Source organism: Myotis brandtii, unplaced genomic scaffold, assembly GCF_000412655.1.
Source record: "Myotis brandtii unplaced genomic scaffold, ASM41265v1 scaffold1479, whole genome shotgun sequence".
In the NCBI taxonomy this organism is placed as follows: Eukaryota; Metazoa; Chordata; class Mammalia; order Chiroptera; family Vespertilionidae; genus Myotis; species Myotis brandtii.
The window spans coordinates 60,520-68,866 of NW_005355339.1; the positions used below are offsets into that span (position 1 = coordinate 60,520).

Sequence of the window (8,347 nt, forward strand, 5' to 3'; positions counted from 1 at the left end):
AGCCAGTCTCCAAAAGTTCTGTGCCATTGGTTCAGTCCAGTTCAGTCTGCATCCGGCTAGCTTAGTCTGTGTTCCCAGCAGAGATCCAACTGACACTGCATTGCCCTACCCCGGCTCATGCTTAGAGTCTGCACGGCTGCTGGCCACGTGGCTGCTATGGTGGCATGGCTGCTACGGAAAGAACATTCAAGCACATGGGGCAGGCATGTGTTAGCAAGAGAGAGGAACAGAGAGAGAGAGGTGGGGGGGGGGGGGCTTTGTTAAGCTTGGATCATATTAGCTCCATTTTGGGAAGGACCAGGTGCTCTTTCAAACTCACCAATCAATTTCCCAATGTTTCACTGTCTGGTGTTGGGCCCTTCCCTAACCAATTCATTTTCTAGATCTTCCGGGTTCTGTGTGCCTTATCCAATCCAATTTTTTCACCCAGGCTACACAGACAGGCCTTTATGGTTGACATTCTGGCTCCTACTGTGTACCCATGCCTCAAAGTAGAAGAGCTTCCCCCTACGCTTTCTTGACTTCTATTGGGCATGTGTTCAGCAGAGAATGTCTTCTGCTGTTTTTATCCTTCCCTCAGTAATGACCAGTGATGACCCTTCCTGCCCACTTTGGGGATTAGGACCCAAGGGCAGAGCTGCAGCAGTCCCCTGGGGACTGTGTGAAGCTGTAGCTTTCTAATGAAGCAGGCTTATTGTCTGGTTCAACTCCCTGGTTTATTAGGCTTGATGTCTGTTTCCCTTTGCTCCCTTCCTTTATTAATATCTAGTTCCCTTTGCTCCCTTCCTTTATTAATATCTAGCTACGCACACTAACATAATGGCTTCCTGCTATTGCTAGTTGCCATGTGGCTCGTCATCCTTTATTTGTTCACTTATAGACTGCACTTTCTTCATTAATGCCTCTTCATTTGAATCATCTAGAGCAATGGTTCTCAACCTTCCTAATGCCTCGACCCTTTAATACAGTTCCTCATGTTGTGGTGACCCCAATTTCATTGTTACAAATTGAACATAATTAAAGCATAGTGATTAATCACAAAAACAATATGTAATTATATATGTGTTTTCCGATGGTCTTAGGCGACCCCTGTGAAAAAGTCGTTCCACCCCCAAAGGGGTCGCGACCCACAGGTTGAGAACCGCTGATCTAGAGTGAATATGCTTTCTTGCCAGGACAGTACCCACAAGCCTTTGGAACCTTCAGTTTCTCCAGAGAAGAATTCTGTAATATTTTTCTAGACAATGGGGAATGCATAGGCCTGGCTTTAATGCTCACAAAGCAAGGAGCATCGGGATGGGGGTTCAAGTTTCAATATGTAGTATTTAACACACATTTTCATTATTTTATTGAGGTGGTTCTTTCTACCTGCTCTTACCCTGGTGGTCTTGAGATTTATTCAACCTATGAACCAGGAGGTCACAATTCGATTCCTGGTCAAGGCACATGCCCAGGCTCCATCCCCAGTGTGAAGTGTGTAGGAGGCAGCCCTATCAATGATTCTCTCTCCCTCTTCCTTCCTCACTGAACTCAATAAAAATATATTAAATAATTTTTAAAAATATGGCAGCAGGGGAGGCTTTTACACTGAGTGTGCCAAGTGTTAGAAAGATGAATGGATAGGGAGTGAGCACACCAAAAAAAAAAAAAAAAAATAGAAAGATGAATGGAAAGGACCCCAGCATGCCAAAAGCTAGAAAGATGAATGGATAGGACTCCAGCATGTCAAAAGCTAGAAAGATGAATGGATGGGGGCCTGGGGCACCAAGAGCTAGCAAGGTAATTGGATAGAAAAAAAATTCCCTTCCCTCCCTATCCCTTTAAGAAGAGCAGGCTTGAGCAGGAAGAGAGATGATCTTTGAGACAGAGGGAGATGAGATTTGTCTTTGAGATGAGAGCCCACCATTCTCCCAGGACATGTGGCTCTGAATAAAACCTCTTTCCTTTTGCACCATCACCTGCCTCACAAGTTTGGGTTTCGTGGTAGCAGGCAGCCAAACCTCCATTTTATTGTTCGGTTGCACTATGATAGTGGGTTAACCTATTTTTCCTTACTCTTCTATCAGTTTTTGCCTCATGCTGTTTGATACTGTGTTGTTATGTGTATGTACATTAAGAATTGCTATCTCTTCTTGGAACAGGGAAAAAAAACAAAAAGGTCAAATGGGAACATTTATAAAACTTACTAAGTGTTTTGTGTTATAAATCCTTTCCTTCTTGTCCTCCCCAAATCTTCCAAACAATAGTATAAGACTTGTTTTATTCACTTATGCTTTCTGGTATGGGTAGGCTTTAAGGGAAAAGTGCTGACCTTGTATGAGTTAATACTGCATATGGAGACAAGCAGCATTTAGGCTCTGCTGCTTTTTTTCTTTCTTTTACTTTCTTCCATTCAACAAATATGAACTAGGTGCTATGGATTATTAATCTGTGCTTTCAATACATTTACAATATAGTTGGAGACACTGAGAATTGCAGTGGTATTATGGGACAGTGAGGAAATTGGGTGAAGTGTTTGAGCAGAGTAATTAACAGAGAATTTGGTGTAAAGATGAACAAATTAGACAGTCTCTACCATAAAGGGAAGGTAGAACATAAGAATTGATAGAAGAATAAAGTAGGAGGTAACATTTTAGACAATTCAAATGTTTGTGCAGGAGCAGTGAACCTGAGACTGAACGACACATTCAGGGGCAGACAAGCCATCCAGTGCCATTCAGTGTGGATGCAGGGAAGGGTATAGGGGGAAATTATGCAAGAGCAGACCGTGGATGAACTAGTGTATTTTAAACTTCATCCTCAAAACTATGGAGAGATTTTCAAGAATTTTTAATATGAGGTATGGGATATAAATGGGTTTAGATTATTAGAAGACCACTTGGGAGCATTGTAAAGGGGACAAGATGGGCAGCAGAGAGACCAGAAAAGAAGTGGCTGCAGTCCAGTCATCATAATGACTGCATGTTGACAGAACTTTTACAGTGGCACGGGATCTGCAGATGAAGAGAAGAGAAGAGAAGAGAAGAGAAGAGAAGAGAAGAGAAGAGAAGAGGGAAGATATTGCAGTGGGTGGTTAAAATCCATAGAATTTGGTGATGAATTATTAGTGTAGATGAGGAAGCAGAAGAAACACATGAAGAAAGACAATCTAAGATGATTCTTGGGTTTCTGGCTTGGGAAACTGATTTCAAGGGATTCAGAGGTCTTTCAGAGATATTAAATGCACACAGTGATGTTTGGAGAGATGGGATTCAAGAAAAACCAGATTGAAATAATGAGCCTAACAAATAATATTTGCTTATGTGAGGATACTAGAGGCTAGATGTTTCTAGTTAAGATTAAATTTAATTGAGTCCTTAATGCTTTTCTTATTTATTTAAATTATTTTTTCTTTATTTTATTTTATTTTATTTTTCCATCACCCTATATCTTCCCTATACTCTCTTCCACCTCCATCCATGACCCTTCCCCCACACATTCACCACAACATTGTCTCTGTTTTTCTTATTAGTTGAATTTTGTTCATTAAATTCCACATATGAGTGAAATCATATGGTACTTGTCTTTCTCTGACTGGTTTATTTCACACTTAGCATAATGTTCTCCAGGTTCATCCATGCTGTTACAAAAAGATTTCCTTCTTTGTTTTACAGCCAAGTAGTACTCCATTGTGTAAATGTACCACAGCTTTTTTATCCACTCATCTACTGATGGACACTTGGGCTGCTTCTAAATCTTGGCTATTGTAAATAATGCTGCAATGAACACAGGGGTGCATATATTATTTCAAATTAGTGTTTCAGATTTCTTCAGATAAATTCCCAGAAGTGTAATTGCTGGGTCATAAGGCAGTTCCATTTTTAATTTTTTTCAGGTAATTCCGTATTGCCTTTCACAGTGGCTGTACCAGTCTGCATTCCTATCAACAGTGCACAAGGGTTCCCTTTTCTCCACATCCTCACCAACACTTGTTGTTTGTTGATTTATTGATGGTAGCCATTCTGACAGGTGTAAGGTGATATCTCATTGTGGTTTTGATTTGCATTTCTCTGATGATTGGTGATGTTGAGGATTTTCTCATATGTCTATTGGCCATCTGTGTGTCCTCTTTGGAAAAGTGTCTATTCAGATCCTTTGCCCATTGTTTAATTGGATTGTTTGTGTTTTGGGTGTTGAGTTATATAAGTTCTTTATAAATTTTGTATATTAACCCCTTATCTGATGTATCAGCAAATATGTCTTCCCATTCACTGGCTTGTCTTTTCATTTTTGTTGATGGTTTTCTTTGCTGTGCAAATATATCTACAGTGCAGGGAGTCCAGGGGAAGCTTACAAACTCCAAGCAAAAATGTGGTGCTTGTGTTGTAACCGAGGCTGGATACATAGGAAGAGATATGGGGAAATTACTAGGTCCCTCACTGAACATCCTGAGAAACAACCCACTGGACTGACTACTCAGCAACCCAGTGGGAGCACAACTAACAGTAACTGGAAATTACGCATAAAATATAGCTGAATAGGCAAATTTGTAGAGACAGAAAGTAAAATCCTGGTTGAAAGGGACTAAAGAGATGGGGGATTGAGGAGTGATTGCTAATGTGTAATGGAGTTTCTTTTTGGGGTGATGAAAATGTTCTGGAATTCAATAATGATGACAGTTGCACAGACTTGTGAATATACTAAACAACACTCAATACTTTAAAAAAAGTAAGTTTGTGGTATGTGAGTTATATCTCAATTTTTTTCAAAAAAGGAAAAAATATAGTCAACTCTCAGGGCCCAGGTGGCACCAAACTGACCATGTGGGGCGTCTCCTTTTCTTAGGACCTCTGGACCATAGCACCATCCTCTGAGCTCGGCTCAGCCCATCTCCCTGGGGACCTTCTGCTTTGCTTAAAACAGTGGCCTTTATGACACTCCTGGTAACCTACAGTTTCTCTGATCCATGGCCCCTGAAAGAGAAGGACCAGAGAGAGAAGGTAATCATTTCAACCAGTTCGGATGAAGTGTCTACAACTTCTAGCTGATAACCATTTTCTGTATAATACCAAGACTTACTCCCTCAAAGACATCATTCTACACAGAAACACACCAAACATATATCTACTAGGGAACTGTAATCTCCATCTCCTTCATTTTCATTATGTTTGAAACCTAATAAACTTTTTATTAGTTTAAAAACTAACGATGATACACTTAACTTTGTGTATCACCATTACACAAATTGGAATGAGTTTTAGTAAAATTGGAATGAGTTTTCCTTACCAAAAATTAGATACCACGTGTGTTGGACTAACATGACACAATGAAAAGATCATGGGCTTAACATATGAGGTTCACCACTGGTAGGCTGTGGTCTTGGACAAGTATCTTGTAACACTGTAAGCCTTTGTTTCTTTAACTCAATGTTAGAGATAATACCTAATAATCAAAAGATTAAACACCATAAAACATGAAAAGTGTCTAGTAGCCTTTGGCAAGGTGTTTTCAATGAACATTGACTCCATTTCTTATGGCAAAGGAGGATATAGTTCGCTGGTTCTTTTTCTAATCTCTTGACTCCCCTGCCCATCTTCCCTCCCTCCCTCTCTCTTTCTCTCCTTTATATTTTTTTCAAAATCTGGGGTGCCTGACTCTTGTACCAAAAGAGGCGGTAACAAAATCTAAGATTCTATATGATTCTTCGAATGCCTTATTTTTAAAAGAGGAATCAGTAATCTACCCTATTTTAATTTTTACTTGTTTTTATGAGTCATGTAAACATTAAGATAAAGATTCTGGTAGCTCGGTGCTTTTCCATTACTTAGGCATAATAATGGAGCTGATAGGTCTCTCTGGTTCTTTCATCATTATTTTCATCCAAGCCATGTTCAGATAGGGTATCATTTCCATGTCGGCAAAACAGTTACTTTAATATGCAGTAATAAAAAAAAAAAACAGGCAGAACCCAAACAAGAAAATAGGACACCTTTTTAATAACATGCATTGAATGAGGATGTTTTCTTTCATGAGAGTATATTACTTGACTTTTTGCAGAGACAAGGTCATTAGATTTAATTTTGAGGAACCGATTACATTTTTCTAGCCAGAGATGGTTTGATTTGACTGAAGTCTGGTTAAGATGCAAAGAGGCTATTAAAAATGATTTCCAGTATTTTTTTCCTAAAGAGCAGTCCATTAATTGCTTGCGAATATTCATCCCTCAAACTTCCTACTCTATTAGGCTCAAACCAGAGTTGTAAGATTGTGATGTTTTTATTGATATAATTAATAACAAATGTTACTTGTTAACTTGGTTATCAACAAATTGGACAGTTGACAAATGTATTCAGGGCCTTGCTCCAGTGAATTTAATATAGATATGAGGCAACATATCGACCTCAAAAAATGAAATCAAGAATATTACTCTGGGAGGGGGAAAAAAAATAACAGGTAAAGAAAGCACTTTACCAGGTTTTGGAAAAGCAAAAAATAATGATTTTTAAAACTAATTCTTTTTCGGTTTCTCTGAACACTATACTCAAATAATTTAAGACATCTGTTCAATATATAACATCAATTGAAATGTTAAAACATAGTTTAAAATACCAGAAACAAACAAACAAAAAACCACTACAAAAGCAATAATATGCAATATGTAGAGATTAGAAAATGTAGAGAGAAAAAAACACTACTTTGCTTCACTCCTCATTCTACAAGCAAGAAAATCTAGCTCTTGTATAATCATGAAATCTAAGGAGAAACAGCAGTGAAATCTTTTTGCCCTATTATGATTCTACAAATTGTAACCTTGAAAATTGTACTAAAATGAGCACCAATGGATGTCAATTACAAAAAAGCATAGGCAACTAGATTCCCAAATGTAGTCTAATGACTCAGAATAAGATTTTTTTTCTTTCTTTATTGATTAAGGTATTACATATGTGTCCTTATCCCCCCATTGTCCCCCCACGCCCCGCCGCACCCGCCCCTCCCAGAATAAGATTTTTAAAATCAGGCTACATTAATTTGGAATTTTCCCATTGGCTGAATGTATGTTTATTTTCATATTATTTGAAAGAAAAATCAGACTGTAGCAAGGATTTTTCTTTTATTTAAAGAAATAGACAATTTTCCAGTTTTAAGCACTAACCTTTACTGTATTGACCCCTGGCGCATATGAACAGACAGAGTGGGGATAGCAGGGGAGGTGAACACTTGTGTACACTTGACCAGACATAATCCCCAGGCAGCTAGAAAGGAAATTGGGTTCCATGAGGCCAGGGTGACTGTTTTATCCCATCTTACAAAAAGGAACTGAAGCTCAGAGGTTACCTGTGCAAAATCCCACAGCTGGGAACCAATTCAGAGAATTGATTCTAGAATTCTAATAATACTACTTTTTGCCTCTAAAGCCCACATTTTTCCTATGAAGCCATCTTCAGAAAGACAATGCAAAATTCTTATAGAATACCTGCTCAACAAAACACCTCCCATGGTTAATGCTCCTCCAAGAAAAATGAGAGCAGGCCAGGGTGGCTCAAGGTTCCCCGCCCCTCCCTGCTCACGGGTGCCTCTACTGAGGCTGTGTGTTTTCAAGGGGCAGCTGGAAATGAAAACGCCCAACTTCCCTCACATGTGAAGGTCGCCTGTATATACACACATCACTGTTATGTACTGCGTGGGGGGTTCAGAGAAATAGGATACAGTCCTGGTTAACCAGACTCTTATAGGCTGATTAGAAGACAAGGTGAATCATCCTTGCTCTTCCCCCTCAAATATAAATATAATGGGAATTTCAGTAAAGTCAAAAGATACTTTTGGTGAAGAGGACTTTCAGATGTCCTATATAACTAACTACATAAGTGGGAATCAAGCTCACGGGTATTAAGGATCTGTGGATCTGTGTAGGTGTGACAATATTACTTCATTCCTTTTGCTAACCCCCCTTTCTTGTTTTTAGTACTTTCACACCCCATATTGCCCACCTGGAGTCCCCAACTACCTAAGCCCTACCTCAACTGTGCAGAACAATTTTATGCTCAATATCTTTATTTTTTCTTTCCCTTCAAAACTCACCAGTCCTGTTTCCCCCTTCATAGTACTCTGCTCTCTCCTGGAAGATTCAAACTTAAGTATCTACTCTCCCAGATAAAAATTATGCTTCATCCTGGCCGGCATGGCTCAGTGGTTGGGCGTCAACCTATGAACCAGGAAGTCACAGTTTGATTCCTGGTCAGGGCTCATGCTCAGGTTGTGGGCTTGGTCCCCAGTGTGGGGCATGCAGGAGGCAGCTGATCGATGAGTCTCTCTCATCATTGATGTTTCTACCTCTCTCCCTCTCCCTTCCTCTCTGAAATCAATATAT

General features: G+C 39.4%; 1 long non-coding RNA gene across 1 annotated transcript in view; it reads right to left on the reverse strand.

The window, feature by feature from the left end:
• Positions 1 to 3,722: 3,722 nt before the first annotated feature.
• Positions 3,723 to 8,347, reverse strand: part of LOC106725246 — a 10,264-nt gene continuing 5,639 nt past the window's right edge. Inside the window, exons 2-3 of the long non-coding RNA XR_001361120.1 lie at positions 8,311 to 8,332; positions 3,723 to 3,735 (exon numbers count right to left, since the gene is read on the reverse strand). This is a non-coding gene — a long non-coding RNA (uncharacterized LOC106725246). The remainder of the gene's footprint in view (positions 3,736 to 8,310; positions 8,333 to 8,347) is intronic.